This window comes from Belonocnema kinseyi, chromosome 9 (assembly GCF_010883055.1).
Source record: "Belonocnema kinseyi isolate 2016_QV_RU_SX_M_011 chromosome 9, B_treatae_v1, whole genome shotgun sequence".
Classification (NCBI taxonomy): domain Eukaryota; kingdom Metazoa; phylum Arthropoda; class Insecta; order Hymenoptera; family Cynipidae; genus Belonocnema; species Belonocnema kinseyi.
Window position 1 is genome coordinate 29,103,437 of NC_046665.1, and position 2,815 is coordinate 29,106,251.

Below are 2,815 nucleotides of genomic sequence, written 5' to 3' on the forward strand. Positions count from 1 at the left end.
AAAGTAAGACGAGGTATATTTCATGTCCTTAGAATGTCTGCTTGAATCCCAACGATGTAACATCTTGGAACAAGCTGCACATATTTTGTACAGCATCCATTTCTTGTACGTTATTTTTAAACCAAAACATTCCTGATAAATTTTTTTAATTTTTGCAGAAATTATTCTCCGATCTGATGGGGGCTGGTATTGGCTACATATGTAGCAAGAAGCCCTAGTGTCTTTGTTGCATGTATGTTTCGAATGAGAAAATGAAAATTTTTTTGTTTGAAGGTGCCATATTGTATTTAAAACCCTATTATTACATATATATGCATTGTTAATATCAATCCGTGTTATGTTGATCATGGGAAATCATGTAAAATCAATCATGTGCGATACAATGCAAAAAGTAATAAAATGTTTCAAATTATTCCTAATATCAATTTGTTTAAATACATTTTTATTGTAATATGTCTTAACAGGTTACGAAATGACTGCAATATCTGTGAAGCATTATACAGAAGTATATAGTATGCATAATGTATCTAGTCGTCAATTGATACTATTCACAAGTGCGCGCTTTCGATTCTCTTCACTCCGAAACTTCACACCCAAATGTGAAAAATGAGGTATCATTTTATTCACTAATATGTATACTTTAAGCCTGATGTGCCTCATTTTGCCCGGTTTCACTTGCAATAGAAAAAATTTGCTTCAAGCAGCCGAGCACGCGAGTTTCTTTCATGTACCCACTCAAACGTTCAATTCATTCTTCCACCCAATATAGAGAAAATCTTAACAATTTTAATATTTTTACAATTAAAAAATCATCCTAATTATAGTAAAGTAATCAAATAAAAAAGTATTGATAATAATGAATTAATAATAATTGTAATATAATATAGTATAAAATTATAATTAATTTCAGGTAAATTGGTCTGATATTATTAAATTCATATAACTTGATGTCGTGAACATAATTTTGTTTATTTCTTAAAATGTCATAGTAGTAATTAATTGCTATAATATTTCAGTTGGAATCCTGAATTTGCGATTTTTCATAGCGATTTGAATTTAACAGCGTATAATTCATAGTTCAGCTTTCTAATGCCAGTTGGATCACTGAATTATCTTTCTGACAAGTAAAATGGAAGTTTCTGGTTAAAAGAATAAGCCATGATACAACACTAATTACTATGGATATCTCACTTGAGACACTCTGTGCAGGTAAGTGCTCTGCGTATTGACGTTTAGGAGATTATTAGATTTGTTTTCCAGTTTGATGAATTGCAAACACCTCAATTTTTGAGACTCAAATTTTGAGATCCCGCATTAAGATATAAACCAGCAGGAAAGCAGTCAAAGAGCCGGTCCTAGTCGAAGTGCAGGTCCTGGTCAAACTGGCCTAGAATTTAAAGATAAGTCTTCATGTTCGAGACGCCGAGAAGTGACCACGCATAGCATTGAACATAATAATGATTTATAAAAATTGATGATGGCTTCTTCTTATGCAGCAAAACAGAAGAAAGATAAGAATTTAAAAAAAGTTATATTTAGAAGCGCTGGTTTTTATAATAGATGACCGTTTAACAAAATCGATTCACACTCGTCTGCGATTAGAGTCCAAGGTATCTAGCGCAGATATATTGCCTTCATATAGTGAAGTGAGAAAAGCAAAATTAGAACTTAGACCTTCAAAAGAATTTATTCGTATTGATGATTGTATGGCTCAAGTTCAACTTCAAGCTCTATTAATCACGCGGCTAAACGACTAGTTCAGATGCAAGAAAAAGTTGTATTTCATGCTATGGATGCAGCAAAACGCCTTGAATTGAATGTGTTTCTTATATTTTCTTGGGAGTTTAATGGGAACTCAAGCCATTCCGCTTATAGCCAGCGATGTGATAGTAATGAAGAGGAACGGCAAAATAATGGAAACTTATTTGCGACTTGACTTATTCCTTTACGCTTAAGTTCTGAGCACGGCGTTATATTATGATGCAATGGAAGCTCTTAATCACCTCGATTTTGTCGTCCAATCCAGATCCTCGCTCGAAACCCAAAAACCTTTGCCTGGAACATTTCTATCGAAAACGCATATTTTCGCTGATATCGATTGGGTGGAGGGGGCAGTGCCCGATACTTTTTGATGTCCCTGTACATTTTTCTCTGCAAGTCACTTTGGTTGATGGTAAAGTATTAAGTATAATAATAAATACAAACTCAATGCAATCATGTCCTATTTGTCATTTAACACCAAAAGATTTAAATAATTTGTCTAACAGAGATTCTGGAATTTTCACTGCACACCCGAAATCTTTATGTTATGATATCTCTCCCCACGGTGTGCTTGAAGGCTGAAAAAGTTTGACTAAAATGGATATGAAATCTGCTAACGCAGAAAGTTTCTATATTGTTTGGACATTAAAAATCAGTTGAATTTGAAATCCTAGCTGCTCCCTTTCACGAGTTACGCGTATTCTTAGATTTTTACGTAATAGCCTGTACTAGAAATTTTGCATAGACGTGTATCATATTTTAATCATATATTATAGATTCAATCGGTCTTTCAATACAACGCTACTACACTCGCAAAAAGTAGTTTTGAGTAAGCATAACGGTTCAACATTGTTCGAATAAATAATTTCGCTATCTTCATTTTATTATTTTATTAAATGGAATAAATGCCGAATATTTTATACAAAAGTAATGGTAATTAAAAATTAAAATCTTAGTACCTGTAAAATATGTGTCAATATATCAATGTATTTTAATGAAATTTACTACCGCTAGGTGGCGCATGTAAAAAAATCAAACCCGTATTAGAAATAGG